Source organism: Gadus macrocephalus, chromosome 15 (genome assembly GCF_031168955.1).
Source record: "Gadus macrocephalus chromosome 15, ASM3116895v1".
Lineage (NCBI taxonomy): Eukaryota > Metazoa > Chordata > Actinopteri > Gadiformes > Gadidae > Gadus > Gadus macrocephalus.
This window is the reverse complement of record NC_082396.1, coordinates 3,253,631-3,271,381: the sequence shown is the minus strand read 5'-3', so window position 1 is coordinate 3,271,381 and position 17,751 is coordinate 3,253,631.

Below are 17,751 nucleotides of genomic sequence, written 5' to 3'. Positions count from 1 at the left end.
AAGAAACGTTGTGCCTTGGTTTGCTTGAGGCTGGAGAGCTAGCCTGCTCGAATAAGCAACACTGTATCTTGATGTGTGTGAGGCTGGAGGGCTAGCCTGATGACTAAAGCAACACTTTCTTGGTAAGCGTGAAGCTAGAGAGCTAGCCTGTTGTCCACAGCAACAGTGTGTCTTGATAAAAGTGAGGAGAGCTAGCTTCCTTGACTAAAGCAACAATGTGTCTTGGTGTGTGAGGCTAGAGAGCTAGCCTGGTGGTTGCTAAAGCAACACTGTCTTGGTGGGTTTGAGGTTTGAGGCCTAGCCTGCTTGACTCAAGCAACACTGTGTCTCGGTGCGCGTTAAGCTTGAGGGCTAGCATGCTTGAATAAGCAACGCTGATAAATCAGCAGTGAAATGTCAGACAACGCGCTAGCAGAGTGCCATCAAAAAAACCTCAATGTGCATCAACTGTGGCCTGTTCCTTGGCTCCAGAACACGCCGTCACAGCCAGCCGAAGTGGCGAGAGAGGGAAAACGAAAAGAAAGAGAGAAAGCGCGAGAGGGCGAAAAGGATGAGGGCGAGAAAGAGACAGCATAGAGTGAGAGCCGTCAGAACACATAACACCACCATACCCTTTTCCTGTGATGATGGATTTACATATGCACGCAAGCCAGCAAATCAGAAACAGCACCAGACCACGTTCATGGCATGAGGAGAAGAAAAAGCGTGCTGATATTGAATCAGGCCCTGTGTGTCTGGGTGGCTATAAGCTATAGTGGCCACTTTATCACATGCATGTCTGCGGCAGGCAGGGCGGCCTTAGGGGACAGTACAAGGCCTAAGTTCTGTCATACAGGATCGCAAACTGGCATAAGCAAGAGGAGTGACAAAGGAAGTTCCTCTGGGTAGCGTTATAATAACAACTCTTGGCCCATTATTATTAGCTCGTTTGTTATTTAATTAAGAGAAAAACAGTGTTCAAGTGCAGTTTTTTCCATCCTTCTTGTACTAATTAAGTCTTTCCAGTGATAGCCTTTCAACAAAGCAGGCCACACATTCTAATTAATATCCAGGGGTGTAAAAGCAGGGAAAAACTGATCCAAAGAGAGATGGGACACTTATGATCTTCTGTTGTTACTCATTCTCGCATTCTCTCTCCCTCCCTCTCCCTCCCTCTCTCTTCCTCCCTCCCCCTCCCCCCCCCCTACCTCCTTCCCTCTCCCCCTCCCTCCCTCTCCCTCCGTCCCTACTTCAGGTCCGAGCTGATGTCTTCAGACCACTGGAGAAAAGTCCAGAATTGACAGAAGGTTATATCAGTGTGTGCCTAAACACCCTGGCTGTTTCCACCAGCCGTTAAATAAACACACTGTACTCTGCGATAAGAGGTTGGAGAATGTGCTGCGTGCAATACGCTTCCCTTTGTAAGCAAATCTCCTTAGACTACATCTATCAGCGGAAACCTGTCAACAATAAGAACCGTGTCCTCCGTACTACTTCGATGCCTAGAAAGCAAGTGTGTGAAGAGCCGAGTGCACACCGACCGGTCGATTCTGTCAAATGGGCTTCATTCTTTCCTTCACACCATCCATAAATATGTTACACCAAGGGCACTTTTCACACTTTTGGGGTTTCAAGAAATCGCAGCCAAAACCTTAGTCCAGCTGTGTATGTGGGGTTTGGCAAATATGAGGAAAAATGAATCGAGGTGGCTTTGAGTTTTTTTTTTAAACCACTGTAGGAGGTCAGGGAGGGGGTGATCATCTGGAGGAGGATCATATATAAATATATATATGGTGGTTTTGCCTCTGAGGCTTAAGACCTCTGAACTGTACAAGGGGAACATCGCATGGCTTGGCTCGGGACCAGCCAGCCAGTGAGTCAGAGAACAGTGTGAGTAAAGCAAGGTAGCCAGGGAGCAAGATGTTCCTTGTTACCTTGGCGATCAGACCTGACACCTGCTATCTACAGGGGGGGGGGGGGGGGGGGGCGAGGGCAGGCATGACAGCAGCAGGTAGAAAGGGAGGGAGACGAGGCCAAAAGGACAGACAAGCATACCGGGGAACCGAGGGTTGTGCTTAATTTTGAACGCTTTTCAAAGCAAAAACAAGTCAACACAGAGATTGTGATATCGTCCACCGAGATTGTGGTGTTAATAATGAGGAGTTGAATCGGGTTTTAGAGTGAAAAAAGATGATCAATAGATGTTGTTGTTGTATTTGCTAATGTAACCTGAAGTACACCATTGCATTCTGTGGACTAGACGAATGACTTTGAACAGCATATTTGATCATTTCTGATGAAACTGCTTCAACAAAATAAATAAAATACAGCTTTGCCTTTCTTCCAGAATGGCTTATGTTGTAGTCCGGGTCCCTGGGCCATCTGTTGGTAACGCTGGTGTGCATGAAGCTGATCTCCGTTCCATGAGGATGTGCATTTGGCACCGCGCAGACACACACACAGAATGACAATGAGATGATTACATTGGCATAGCCATGCACAAAGTTTATACCGTTTTCACTTTGATAATTTTACAGGACAGATCTCCACAAAACGTTGGAGATCTGTTAACAAATAAACACATGAAATATAAGAAAAATATTGTGGTGAATGTCAAAAGCAGAGGCGTGATATTCTTTCAGTGACTTTATTATATCGCTACAAGTTTCCACCAAGACTTAACTTAACCAAGATCCTGACATTGACTAACCGAAATCACTAACCGTCTCCCCCACCGTTGGACTCTCAGACCTTTTTGAAGCAAAGCGTCCTGGGAACACATCAGCAACCAACAGCAGTGGTATAAACAATACAACGAAAAAGGCCCTTCAATATTTGCAATAACCTTAAAGGCACCCAGTGCAACTTTCGAGGCTTAAAAATAAACATTCAATTTCTAGTCTTTTTTACACGTAGTAAGTTTCAATAACTCCATACCATTACATACCGACATTTAAGCAGCAAAGATGAGACGTCGTTGTGTGGTGAGAACTGATACAAAATCGATAACAACAACAATGCCGCCATTTTCGTGTAAAAAAGACTAGAAATTGAATGTTTATTTTTCATTGAATGTTTACATAAAGTTGCACTGGGTGCCTTTAAGATCTGAAAGGGAGCGGCAGGGATCAATAGCGTGACGAAGGTCTCCAGACACGTCTCGTTAGCACGCTAGCGCGGGAGAGATGACAGCGATGACTGTACAAAGAGAGAGAACGATAAATAAGGGATAAAGAGCGGAGTTGCTCCCCTCTCACACGAGTGGAATATCTGTTGGACAGATGGACGGGCCTCACCGCCCAGAGCAGTGTGACGCGGGTCGGGCTGCCCTGGGCTGTCAGAGAAAGACCACACGTCCGCGGACGCCGAGACGGATTACAGCCCGATGGGTAATGACATTTTATCAAACCCTTTGACTGTTCGCACTCCTTCTCTCTCCACCGTCTTTTCTCTCCTTCCGACTTTAATACGTCTTTCATCCCACGATCTTAGACGTTGGAAAATAGCGTTGCTTTTTTTTGCTGCAGTTTGATATCCACATAACGGGAAGGTGCAGACAAAAAGGTTTGGGACTATTTCTGAAGCCTGGGAGCCTTGTAGTTCGTCACTCTATTTGGCCTTCGCATAGAAGATAAAGAAAATGAACCGCTTTCAGTGGTTTTCAAACAGGCCTTGGTGTAACAGCTGGGCTTTTGTTAATGGCCGACACGAAAAAGTCATCGTAGGAAATTGTTGAATTGCTCTGATATTTTCAGCAATTTCCCTTCTTCCCCATCAGACAGATTTATTTGGCCTGAAATTAAGGAAAAGGTCAAGAACACATAATGAATGAGTGAGTCAAGGGTACGTTTTGAAGAGATTTGCAAAACCAGAACACATTCTCAGAATGAATTATCATATATTTTATATTAGAATATTAAATTCTGCATGACTTTGTTACTTAATGTGTTGAGTGTGTGAATTCACTTCTCATTGTACAGCGTTCGTCACAACTGAATGTACTTGGATCTGCAACAGGGGAACACCACTCTGATCCTCACCATAACTTGATGGGGGTGAATCTCATTCCATTCATTGGTTCTGAACATTGTCGAATTTGTGCGCGACCTAGCGTGACACAATCCATTGCTCCGACGATCAACAGTAGAACCCAGCGGTATAAATCAGAGCTGCCTATAACCATCACTCCCAGCCGCTGTCACGCTTCATGTTGACGAAGACGCGTCGCACACAGCACTAATGTGCTCAGTAAATTATACTGACCCCTTCAACAACAACACATGGATCTCCAGAGCCAAATTGATACTGAACATCCATCCAGCTCGTCAATAGGAACTATGGTGTAAAGTGGATTCCAATAGGCAGGGTTGCCAATCAGTCGTTGGACACTCGGTTATAGAGTATCAAAACTTTCGCATTGACTTTATGTCTTTTTGTTATTCTGCAAAAAGTAATTAGGATTAGTAGGATTTATTTACAGAAGATCGGTTCATTGAAGGGAAATAAACCTAGACACCTTGACATCTTGACAAAGGCCTTAACAGCGTTTACATACCACTATTTTCAGTAAAATCAAAGTTATTCAGGCGTCACGTAAAGATATTGTAGTGCAAGGTGACACAGTTGGTTCTTTGGCTTCTCAGCATGCGTTATGTTCAGTGTGTTACTTTAAGAGCCATTATGTTTTCATTTCTTGCAAGTGATTGTTGAAAATTGAATTGTTGGTTGTTATTCCTATTCTTATGTTGTAGTGAAATTTAGCACTGAGACCAGACTCGACAGTGCTGTTTGTGTTCTTGACCCCAGAGATAATGTTCATGTTAAGTATTCTCCCGGTATATGCAGATTTGCTGACCACTCAGGAGACTCTGCATGTACGTGACATACTCACGCGATCACTACAATATATATGCCTGAATATTTCATATCGGCAACGTGGACTATTGGGAACATATAAATACTATTAGTCCTTTTAACCTACATCCAAAGCATACATATATCACACAAACAGCAAGCTGTCAGATCCAACCAGGCCTACATAAAGTACACCAGCAAAGTACTAGACTGGGGCTAAAGTGACACACCTGTGGGTGTTTACTTTTCTACCATTACACCAAAAAAAAACACAAACTATAGTAGAAATAAAAACAGACTGCTATTTGCGTGGCGGACATAAATCAAGGTTATGTTTCCGGGGAGGGACTAGGCACCAACTGGCCCTGCAGTCTCTGGTGGGTCCGCAGAAGACCCTGAGAGATCGCTTCTCGACTGTTTCCAGATGCTTGGATGCGGTTCATTTCCCCCCTCCTATCTGTTCTGTCAAGCTTCCCTCCGTTTATAATTCCCCTTCTTTTTATATAAAGAGCCATTAAAAAGTGTAGCACCATTAACGGTGTACTTAAATCGATATCCCCCTGTTTATTTCATGGCATGATGTGTATGTGATACAAAGCCCCTACCTATTCTTATGTATTTATTTAAGCTATTTAGCTCCATTTCATTGCATATTTCGTGTTAAGTTAAGCTGCGCACCATTTATAAACGGATGGACCTTCACTGTGTTCTCAGAACATTGATATTTCATGTTTCGCCTTCTCCAAAAAACCAAAATGAGCTTGTCAATATCTTCCCCTGATCTATAGTGTCTTTGATAGCATGAGAGAGTGACAGCTGTATAGATTACCTCTCTGCATGAACAATTTCTCTGCAGTCAGTAATTGCACTTTATTGATGCAAGAAGTGGGGGTCTTTGTCTCATATTCTACCTCTTCCTCTGTTGGGCTCACAGAAGGAGGCTTCATGCTATTTGTAAATGCATATTATCATACAGTTACACAACGGAAGGATTTAAGGATCGTGGGTTCACGTTTTATGAGATTAGATATACATAAAATAGAATATATCATATATATATATATCTTTCTTTTTATCTATTCTATCTAAAGTAAGAAGATGAATCATGAATGCATAGTTTTCTCACATTTGTGATCCATCTTATTGTTTTGGATCACAAATGCATGGTTTTCTCAAATTTGGAAATCATAATAAGGGGGTATGGGGAGATAAAACTGAGAAGCTAAACGGAAGGATGGATAACAAAGACGTACCCCTGGCGGAGAGGAAGTGACAGGTGGGGGGGGAACAGCCCCAGGAGAGGGTGGAGGAAGGAAACAGAGAGAGTAAAGTCCCAGGAAACAGCCCAATCACTGCTATTCTGAGACGACATTGCGGCACAGTCTTCAATCAACATCCTTTCAGGTAGACGACTTGTGCCAAGCTCCGGCAATTAGCAGAAATATCCAGACCTTTACTTTCCAAGACAAACATTCACACAATATAAATTAGTCAGAATTCAGCAGCAACGCGGGCGGTAATTCAATCTGGGTCATTAGTTATCTTATAATTGCAATTTTCATATCCGTAGGTACAAAGTTGTATAATGACATGAGGGAGAACATCTCAAAGTTTTGAAAACCATTGCTGTTTATGAGCGTTTCCGTGTGTGCTTAGAATTCAGTACATTTTCCAGGCCCTCCTGGTGAGTGTGTATTCCAACTGTGGTACTTAGCTACTGCTTAGCTTCCTCACACACTGTAGCTCTGAAGATTAATACGGCTATAGATGAACTAAAATTGCTCTCCCTAATATGGACCTACCTACCCTTGTACGTCAAAGAATGCCCCCTCAACAATTACAGTCCAGCATTGGCATCATAATTGGCATTAAATCCACATATACGATACACTCATTTGTACAAATTATCCTGGTTAAGGTGCGAGTAATTATGGCTATCAAGCTAATGTCTGTTGAAAGAGTCCACAGATGCATGTAATGGTATGTAATTATTTAAAGTGGCCATGCGTGGAGCCCGGAAACGCCATTGAACACCGGATGGTAACAAAAGAATTATAAAAAAAAATTCAAAAAACAGCAGACTTGAGTGTGGGTCTTTGTGGCCACTAGGAAGGCTAAACTGTATAGCTACTGTACCGTAAAGTGGTTCTAAAGTTATAAGTGCCCTGAGCAGAGCGCTACCCACGATTAAAGCTCGTGGCGAGCAGCTGCTCTTAGCCATATGGCTCTCGGAGCTGGGGAGGGAGAGTCCCCGTGTCCCCATTACACAGTTCACGGACCATTGGCCCAGAGACCCGACTACTGCTCGGCTCCACCGATGGGCCCCACATTATCCTGGACGTATCATCGCCGAACGGCACTTCGCTAGCCGGGACTTTTGTCATTTTTATAGGTGTGGGGGCACATGGATTAAATCAGTCCAGTTTGCGCTGCAAAGCCAAAAGCGGACCTCTGGAAAGGAGACATCGAGAATTGTCCACTTTAAAACCGGGGATGAAAAAATGATGTAACAGGGTTTTAAGATGAGAGAGACTGAGACTGTAAGTGTATTGGCTTTGGATTGAAAGGAAAACATTTGGGATGTTTCATTTATGCACTTATATTCGACTGAAAGCGCATGCTTGCATAATACCAGGCCTGAAGCAGGTAGAGTAGTCTCCTGAAAATATGTTTCTTTTCTATCAAATCAATACTTGTCATTTGTGGGAGGCAAATCTGGTTTTATTATGACGTTTTATAACAATTATAAATTAGGAATATTCATTAAGGCTGTGGCAAAGTTAAAAAGCATGCAACAACTAAAAGTGCTGTACTGTCTAGGAAGATCCGTTTAAAGTTTTGAGAATTATTGAAGGGAGAAGGGCTATTCCACGACATTGGACTTCCACAACTTTTAAATGCCCACTTACGATTCCCAACCAACCATACCAGTACCAGATTACAGCTAATGCATGCTATTAATGATTATCACAGTTATTGATTATCCATTACTCATTGTGCCAGTATGCAAGAAGTCTTGCTGAATGGGGCAAATTAAATAGATGGTACAAAACGGTACCTCTATGAAAAATGACTTCTTGGGTGCTGCTTTTAGTTTGGAAGAGAATATTTCATAAAGTTAAGATAATAATATGTATGTAGGCTAATAGAATATGCATGAAACAAATTAAGGCCCTATACTAAAAACGACATTTCATACAATTTATCCCCAAGAAAACTCAGTTGAACGATGGTGAGGACCGGGGAAAGGCACAAAAAAACAAAACGGATTTGAATCTAAAACCGCCGAAGATACGTTGCGTTGGAACTCCCATTAATATTGATAACCACTATAACATCTTCAAAAAAACGTCCACCTTTTTGTCCCTGATAAAGCGCCTCTTCTTGGGGCTCCATTAGAAGGGCCCTCAGTAAAAGATGGGGGAGGTGTCTGGGGCTGAGGGGACCGTGTTGAGGGGCTGAGGCAGATGGCGGGGGCCCCCCACCGTGTGGGGGCGTAAGGTGTGCCCTATCTGCAAGTCTAGACGAATAGCACCGCATCACAATGACTAATCACACAATAACCAGGCATCAGAGAAGTGACGCATCACAACCAGAGAAAACACGTCACAGCAACACAACCAGAGAAAACACGTCACAACACCACAACCAGAGAAAACACGTCACAGCAACACAACCAGAGAAAACACGTCACAGCAACACAACCAGAGAAAACACGTCACAGCAACACAACCAGAGAAAACACGTCACAGCAACACAACCAGAGAAAACACGTCACAACAACACAACCAGAGAAAACACGTCACAGCAACACAACCAGAGAAAACACGTCACAGCAACACAACCAGAGAAAACACGTCACAGCAACACAACCAGAGAAAACACGTCACAGCAACACAACCAGAGAAAACACGTCGCTGCAACACAACCAGAGAAAACACGTCACAGCAACACAACCAGAGAAAACACGTCACAGCAACACAACCAGAGAAAACACGTCACAGCAACACAACCAGAGAAAACACGTCACAGCAACACAACCAGAGAAAACACGTCACAGCAACACAACCAGAGAAAACACGTCACAGCAACACAACCAGAGAAAACACGTCACAGCAACACAACCAGAGAAAACACGTCGCAACACAACCAGAGAAAACACGTCACAGCAACACAACCAGAGAAAACACGTCACAGCAACACAACCAGAGAAAACCCTATCCCTAACCCTTACCCTGTCAGAGAAATGCGTTTGACTAACATTAGTTTAATATACGTGACAATTGAAGTTACCTTACCTGCGGTCACGTGACAGATCAGGGATTTAAACCAACGTGATTGGATGATCTCCGGCTATCCCCTCATTAATATTCATGATTTCCCCGGATTCCGCCGACGAAAAACACATTTGCCACATCCGCGACTCCAACAAACACCTTGGCGTCAAAGGAGCACAGCCGGTCCATTAACGGCGTTTCCGTGAAAATGGGACTGCGAAAGGTCAGTGCCTCGAGCAACATAGAGACACAGGGGTGGGGGAAGGGGGGGGGAAGGGTGATAGGGGGGGGGGGGGGGGGGGGGGAATGTGCATGACATAACGTTAGCTTGTTGCGTTGCTATGACAGAGCAGATCTGGCTTGCCATTTAAAAGCCAATAGCCAATGAGCCCCGGCTGCTAATTCCTGCGGAAGGCGGTCAGACCCCCCCCCCCGCCCGCCCCTCGCCGCAGCGTCTATTGATCCTCAGTTTTATTGTTCTTTGATTACCGTTTGGGTTATTTAACAAGGAGATGATGGATCGTTCACCTTCAGCCGTTTCCGACGCCCTCTCTCCAGCTCTCCATTTTTCCGTCCTAATCCCACGTTTGGGGTTTGTCCTCGTTCACACGGTTTACTCACAACCCTCCGAATAATAACTACTATCATTTTTAGGAAAACAGGCGAAGGGAGGAGCTCCTCATTCGGGTTCAATTCTTTCGGTTAAGGGCAAGTAAAACTTGGCTGTCTTCTCTCTCCATGGATCCAGTACTTGGTTAAACCAGGTGTGCCTGAGCTGAAAGTGAACAAGCAGTGCGAGATGGAAAAGCCAGTATGAATAGTGGTGGTAATATAGGAGTGATTAAGGATGTTTCATGCACCAGCAGTCTTCCCTATGATACTGGGCTCAGGGCCTCTGGGCCTAATCCCGTGGATTTTGGGGGGCTTGATGGAGAAGATTAGAGCGAGACAATGGGTGCATCTTTAGTCTTCTTTCCTCCCTGCGTTTGATATTCCCGTCTGGTTGCATTTGTGTTTGAATGTGCGAGGAAGAGCAGGGATGTGGGCTGTGTGGCGTGTCTGGAATAAGAGTGCGGGAACAACGGGGCATCCATCATCCCACAGCAATTACACTACTGATATTTTGGGCTAACACAGAGCATTAACCCTGGCAACATTGATTGACAATCCACAGCTATGGATCTCCCCTGAATAACCAAAACAGTTCAATTCATTTGCTTAATTACTTTATTGATGTTTCGCGAGGCACTTGTTACTGCCGGCCGTGTCATAAATTGTAAAAGTTAATTTAAAATCCATCGCTGCGCGCTATTTCTAGTCCTGGAACGCTAGTTCAAACAAATGAGCACCGCGTGGCAGCACAGTGAAGAAATCAGTGCGACTCTCTTTGAATCACCTTCAAAATGACAAAAAAACAACATTGGATGAATAATTAATTACTGTACGGCGACAAGCGCATTAGCCTTGTGAGACAATCCTGATCTCGCCCGTTCAGAAACAGGCATCCTAGTTATCCTCGCACATCAGGTCTGGCCTCGGTCACGTTGAAAGTGTTTTTTCCGAAATTGTTAGGCGCCACCAATTTATGGAGCAATGAAAACGTTGTTGACCCATAATAGACTGGATAATGACGATAAAAAAAATAAGAAACTTGCACAGAAGGCTGTTCTCAGATACGTTTCCACTCTTTCAACGGCATACAACCAATGCGAGCAGAGCAAGAGTGTCCCTACATCTTCGATATTCTTTCAACAACATAAGGCCGCGCCCATATTTTGAAAACCACTGCTCCTATACTCTAAAATGAAACTAAAGAGATTCAACAATCCAAGGATGCAGCGATTTCAGCCGAGCCACCGCAGACCTGTGCCGCTATGCCTCCCCTCATCGCAGAGCGCACACCGGCAGACCGCTTGGCCCTTCCTCCTCTGTCACATTTGATTACAGCCCTGGAGGCAGAGAGCAACACTATAATAACCTTATCAGTAGCAGATGATTGAGATCTTCAAAGGAACCGTTCTGCCTGGCTTGCCGGTTCATCCGACTGGCCATAGATACAGGGTGATCAAAGGCGCCCGAAAAGAGAAGAAGAAACCCCCCCCCCCCCCCACACACACACGGCGGCGGCGGCGGTTCACCCAGCCCGGGTCTCCGACGGTGTCCGCGGCGATTCTCCAGCGGCCTATTGATGTTGGCCCCTGCATCTGCCCGCTGACAGGCGTCCCGGCGTAGCCTCCTCCGCCGCGCCGCCCGCTGCCTACTGATCAGGGGGCTGACGGCCTCCACCGGCGCACGCTTCCCCGTCAGGGACGGGGTCCCGGAGGAAAGTCCTTTTCAGGTATTGAATTCGCGGCGGTTTTGGTGTGGGCGATGGTGATGAATGGATTCTTAGAAGGGAGTTGGGATTTTCTTGGGGGGGCCGTGTTGAATTTGACGCCTAATTGCGTTTTTTCTGTCGATTTTACTTTTCAATGTATTTTTCTTCGTGGCGTTGCATGAGATGAAGAAGGTGTTGAATAAACGGCGGAAGGCGGGATGAAGAGGAGCAGGGCAGGGAAGGGAAGACGTAACCTCACATGCTCCGACGGATGCAGAAGGCTTAAATGTACGGTGGTTATTTGAAATGTTGAATATTTAAAGTATGAAATGCAATTAAAATCAAAATATTTTCTTCTGTCAAGTACAAAGCTACCGTTTCAGCTGCCGCTTCCTTGGAGATGTAGACTGGTGCACCCTGATGGAACTCGTGTGTCCCAATCGTGCACCAAAACCACCTTGTGACGCCAATTTTCATAGACCAGATTCTGTGGGAGACTGGGCTGAGAGGGTGTGTTATGCTGAGAGTTGTTGGCAAGTCTTTATTCCGAGTGGTCGCACATGTTGCCCTAGTCTTAGCTCTCGCCAAACCGCACTCCAGCGTTCTCTCTCTCGCTCTCTCTCCGTCTCTGAAGCTGGTCTTTGCCAGTGGCTCGGTGTCACTACACTTTACAGAGATAAAGGTTAGCAAGTGTGCACAAGTTTGCAATCCCTCATGCAACGTCGCCAGCTCCGTCTGCCAGATGGTCAATGGAACTTCCCATCATGCAACACATGCTGGAGCCAGCATATGAATGCAACAGGTACTCTTTGACATTCCCTTTGTGGTGAGACACACACACACACACACACACACACACACACACACACACACACACACACACACACACACACACACACACACACACACACACACACACACACACACACACACACACGAGGGCCAGGGGGGGCCAAGGCCCCCTGATTAGAGGCTGGCCCCCCCGCTGGCCCCCCCGAGCTGTTGACAATTAAGTGCCACCCCAAATATAAGACTGGCCCGAGCTGGCCACCACAGTAATTATATCCTGGCTACGCCCCTGCATCTAGCAAATATAAATGTCAGAACTACTTGGTTAATTGTGACCACCAAATTCAATGTTTTCAGAACAGAAACTAAAAGACACACATTCACTGTTACCAGATACCAGAGCGAAGGCAGCTGACCGGGACCCAGAGTGACGTTGTTTCACACCACTCGCTGAACTCGCTGTGACTTTTGCCCGGGAGCAGCGGGAGAACGCAGACGACACTCTTAATATCACACGCGATAAGGACATGGAGGCGAGAGCCATCCTTCATGGAAACATAAAACATAGTTCTAAAAGCCTTTCTGAACGACGGTTCAGCCACCAAAGTCGTTCAAACCCAAAGCAAGAAGCAAACCCCCACAATAAATACAATTTGTGGGAGAAAGGCTATGTGGCGTGCGTTGCCCTTCGTCTCGTTCCTTGACCACTTTGAAAAGCACGCCATCTCCAACAACATCTCAACATTCAAAGACAAACGCATATGCCCTCTTGGCTTTTTGAGAAAACGCTATCTCTGTGGAGGAGATCTCCGGTGTGATGCATCGCTGTCTGCTCCTCTCAGACGAGACCTTTAAGCATTCCCACTCTCCCTTCCCAGCATGCATTGCCCTCTGCCTCAGTGACCCAAACACGTCCACAGCGTCGCCGATCTGAAGCCGAGGAAAAAGAAAAAGCAGTCACCGCTCATCCGGCGCGCCTGCGCTGCGACCAGGACCTCTCCAGACGCCGATGACATCACCATCAACAACAAAAGCGACAACACAGCAGAGCAAAGACGGGCTCTGGAGAACGCCCACGTTCGCACTCAGCAAAGTTATGCTAATTGCATTCAATCAAGTCTACCGTAAATTGTGGTTAGCGTCTATTGTATTAATTGTTGTGGTCTGTAGCTTCTGTGCAATTCATCACACTGATTGTTGGTTTTGTTTGCGTGCACGCATGCGTGTACATATTTGCCCTTGGGAGCACATGTATGCATACACAACATCCATACATAATCAAATACAGCACAATAAATATTCACATGTACTTCCCCTTTAACAGAAACCTCCCCACCCCTCTCCCTGTTTTCCGGTCTCAGCCTCGGCGTGTCATTTTGTTTTTCGGGAGTGTCCGTGGAGCTTGCTGCAGGGCGGTGGCGGTGGCAGCTCTGCAGAGTCACGTTAACTAGGAGTCTAGTGCCGCCTCCGTCTGCTCCATGGACGCTCCCCCCTCGACAGACATGTCATGTTACAGTGGCTGCGGCAGACAGGGGTTCTCGGGGGCCCGGGGCCTCGCTGACCTCATCGCACCCACCGACCTCGATGCAGGAAGAGTTGTCGACACATCCCCCTTAATAGAAACTAGCCCCCAACCCGGAGAGTCCACGTCCAGCGTGGGCTTATTGGTGCTTATTGGACCGGATCCTTTCTTTAGATAGTTAAATAGATCCGTTCCTACAAGATACGGTGGGGTTTGTCACACCGTTTAAAAGATAGCGACACCCTTCACGTGAAAGGCAAATACAATTAGCTTCACAGGCTAACGACTTTGGAGGTGGAGAGGGGCTGGTGTTTCCTGGCACACATCCACAGAAACCAGATTATAGCACAGAACAATCAGATGTCCGTCACAGTCAGGTACTATGCTAATTGTATAAATACAAACATACGTGTGCAGTGTAAAAGGGATTGAAATGGAATTCTTACTTTTAAAAACATATTTTTTCCAAATATGACTATCATTTTCAATCGAAAATACACATCTAAAAGTATTTTTTGGTTTAATTGATTAAACCATCCCTCCCTCACCTTCATGGTGTACAGAAGTGTCCGTCACTCAGAAAAGCTTACGTTTTCTTAGACATCTCAGAAGGCATGGCACTCTTTTCTACACAATAAACACAACCCAACATTTCATCAATCCCGTTTAATTAAAAGGCGCATTTAATTAACGATGCACCACTTTCGCATAAAGATCTCTTTAAAAACACGACTCTGCCCTCCCACAGTCCAGCCATGCAGAGCTCTTGGTAGTTCTTATAACACTGCGGGGCCAGACGACCCGCGACAACGCTGGGCTGAGGTGTGTGGGGGGGGGTGATTTAGAGGTGGATATAAATCTGAGAGGTTGTATAAGGTGCGTGAGAATGCATTGTTTCTCATTAGGCGACAGAGTGTTAAGATGCCAACTGACAGCAGTCCTGGGGGAGAGCCATGCACTGCTGCCGTGGCTTTGTGGCCAGGGTACAGCGCCTTTCTCCTCCGCACCCCCACCCAGCCCACCCCATCTTTATACATTAAGCTCAACCTCGGGAGGACCTCTGGCAATGCAGAGGTCCGCTATACTCGGGGGGGGGGGGGGGGGGGGGGGGGGGAAGAGAGAGAGAGAGAGAGAGAGAAAGAGAAAGAGAAAGAGAAAGAGAAAGAGAAAAAGAGAGAGAGAGAGAGAGAGAGAGAGAGAGAGAGAGAGAGAGAGAGAGAGAGACTTCCAAACCTTGTAGCCTTATGTAAATGTAGATTCATGCGAAGAGGTCAGGGAACTATCCACATTTAATAATAATAGACCGAATCTTCTCGATACAACGGTCACGTCATGTGCGACATGCCTTGCACCTTTTGTAATGTGCAAGGATGCCTCGTGCACAAAAACTCCCCTCTAGTCTGCCGTGGTTCCCCCAGGGCTCGGCTCAATATGTGATTATTACCTCGGGTGATGTGTGTGTGTCTGAGACCCGTGGGGTGAGGGGTGCAGTTGGAAGAACTCCCGGGGTGAACAACAAATATACTTGATTATTAGTGATTGCAAATCAAGAGTTTCAGCGGCTGGTCTTGTATAGACTGACCCGGCGCTGGAAAACGTCCATCGTATCGGCCAATGAGTTGACCTCACCGACTGATTTTCCCGGGCCTTTGTCTTGTAGCCAGAGCTGCATAAATCACACGCCAGATATCCAGGACAATCTTTATTCACCCATTTCTTTTTTTTTAACCAGTGCTAGAAACCAAACAGTTATTCTCCCCTTGTCGTTAAAGTGGTTACCGTAAACGACTTGTTGAAAGGCAAACAACTGCGCATGAGTGGTAACCCACCGCTTATGAATGGATCCATTGTTATCGCCTTTCTCAGCCAAGACAATCCTTCAGAAAAACACCTTCTCAGAAAAACCAACAGTGGGGGTACTTCAAAGATAAATATATGTTGACAGTGCTTAGGATATTTTTACAGCTACCAAGATTAGGCCGGGGGGGGGGGGGTTACCAATTTCACATCACGAAAAAACAGAAAGTCACCCGATCATGGTGCATTCCTCCCTGCCTCTTTACACCTTGAAACAAACACCGTTGCACATTTCCTCCATACACAGACGTAGTCACACGACTAGCACGGAGTACGAAGGACACACATGGAGCTGGAATGAATGACACACTTTCCGATCCCACAGGCCCGTTTCTGACAGCTGCAGTAGCTTGTTGTCTGTCGTGATTCTCCCTTCTCTTCAAGTGTCTTCGGCGAAGCTTCAGGACGCAAAACATGCGATTGCACGGCTTGTTTGGAGATGGCGTCCATGGCACAGGGTCTGGTGTCGTGTTGCTTTGCTACCGCCTGTCCGTTGATCCTTCTAATGTTGTGCGACCGGCTGTCCAGATGCCTCCATGCTGGATGGTGGGGGGGGGGGGCGGACGATGATGATGCAATAAAGCTGCTCAGCTGGACGCCCCTCCCACTGGATATAGACATTGTCACAGCGAAAGCAGTACCCACAATTCCTCTGGCCTTTGCAAAACCCAAACCCCCCACCCCCCACATTTGACCACTTCGCCAAAGGCAGCCATTCTTCCTCAGTCGTTTCATTGGTGCGTTTGTGGTTATTAATGCACATACTTAATAAGTGCCTTATGAGAAATTAGCCGAAAGGGAGAAGCTCCCCCCCCTCGCTCATTATCAAACGCCTGTGTGGCAGTGAATTAAAAGCCCTTGTTGTTTCTAGTCGTTTGAAAGGCGACTGCAAACAGGGGCCCTGCTATTCTCCTTTCCACATGGCCAGCCATCCCTCTAATTGTTAGCCGAATGCCACAACAACAAAAGCACCAGAAGAAAGTCGTCGTCGTCCCCCCCACCCCCCCCCCCCCCCCCCCCCACTCTGTGTGTTGCATCGGGCGCTGGAATATGGATCTGAAGGGGGCTCTTGTGAGTTCATGTGGCATTACCAGAGTGGGCACAGCCCATTACACTGAAGGCCCTTCATCTCTTCCCCCCTCGTCAACAAAACACACAATCGCTATCGTTTTATTTGTTTTCTGTCCCCCCCCTGCCCAGATGGTCTCCTGCCTGGTCAAACAGAGGGGCATGCCACGCCTGGGTCGCCCCATTGATTCTGGAGGCTCCCTATCAATTAATCTGACCAACACTCAACTCTGGAGCACCTCAGGGGCTAAGCCGGACCCCTGGCCAGCATCTCACACACACACACACACACACACACACACACACACACACACACACACACACACACACACACACACACACACACACACACACACACACACACACACACACACACACACACACACACACACACACACACACACACACACACACACACACAAAGTCAGGGTAGGCTACGCTGACCAGGTCACAAGGCTTGTTGTTTCAGTGGTATTCTAAAAATAATATTATATTCGTATTTTTCAGCACCTGCATTGATGTTTATCCTGTTCCGTCACACTCATTATTATCTAACCCAATCAAAAGAACTAACAATGGACCACGCGTCTCAATGCAACACTGATTTGTCTGTATGCGTGTCAATCAATCATTGTGAAGGCTGTTGCTAGCCTATGACGCTCGTGGCTCTGCCTGACAAAATGTGTCAGTCCGCTAACAGTTCGCTGTCATGCTGAAGAGAAAGTCTGTGTTTTCTAAAGACCTCCGGAAGGCTTACACTACTCTTTGTGAAGCAGCAAAAGCATATTGCCTTCTGCACACACTGCAAGAATACATTTTCGGTCGGGCATGAGGGAAATGCCGACATAAAAGATCATATTAAGACAGCCGATGAAAACCTGATGAAAACGCCATATAGAGCTTATGCGCGTGGGTAAGCTAATACATGTGCGCTTGCATGAACGTGCAAAACACTAAAAGAGTCCAGGTTCCAAGGCTGTAAATGTGGTCACCCCAGTGTAGGCAAGGCCTCCCCTTCAGTATTCCACTCATTATAACATGGGAATCAAATTGTGAAAATTAAAAAGTTACAGAACAGAAAAGTTTCA